Here is a 581-nt window from a genome sequence, read left to right on the forward strand (position 1 = left end):
TTTATTTATTTATTTTAATTTGACCAGAAGGGGACAGAGCGAGAGAGGGAAAGTGAGATAGATATTTTATTAATTTACCTTTAAAGTATATTTCTTTACTTCTTTTGAGGGAGGTAGCCCCCAACAGAGTCACCACACTGATATCCACCCCAACTCTCAGCTGGCTCAGATCACAGGCATGTGTACATGCTCTTGGAGTGCCCAGGGGAGTTTCAAGATGTGAATCCAGGACCTTTCCCATGTGGGTCCAGTTATATTACCACTGCACCATTGCCTGGCCCTAGATTATGTATATGTGTATGTTTTAAAAATAATCAAAAAGACCCTTTATTCTAAATGTAGACAGTATCATAATTCATCAAAATAGCTTATGACAAGGGCCAGCAGGTGGCATGGTGGTTAAAGGCTCTGGACTCCCACATGGCCAACAGTGGTTTGAGTCCCGGACCTGGCTGCTTGCTTTCTCCCTTTCCCTTTCTCTCTCTCTCCATCTCTCTGTGGTCAAATTAAAAAAATAATAATAAAGAATGGAGTTAAGTAAATAAATAATTCTTCTAATCTTCAAATATTAGCTTCACTTT

This window comes from Tupaia chinensis, unplaced genomic scaffold, assembly GCF_000334495.1.
Source record: "Tupaia chinensis unplaced genomic scaffold, TupChi_1.0 Scaffold145659_1, whole genome shotgun sequence".
NCBI classification, from domain to species: Eukaryota; Metazoa; Chordata; class Mammalia; order Scandentia; family Tupaiidae; genus Tupaia; species Tupaia belangeri.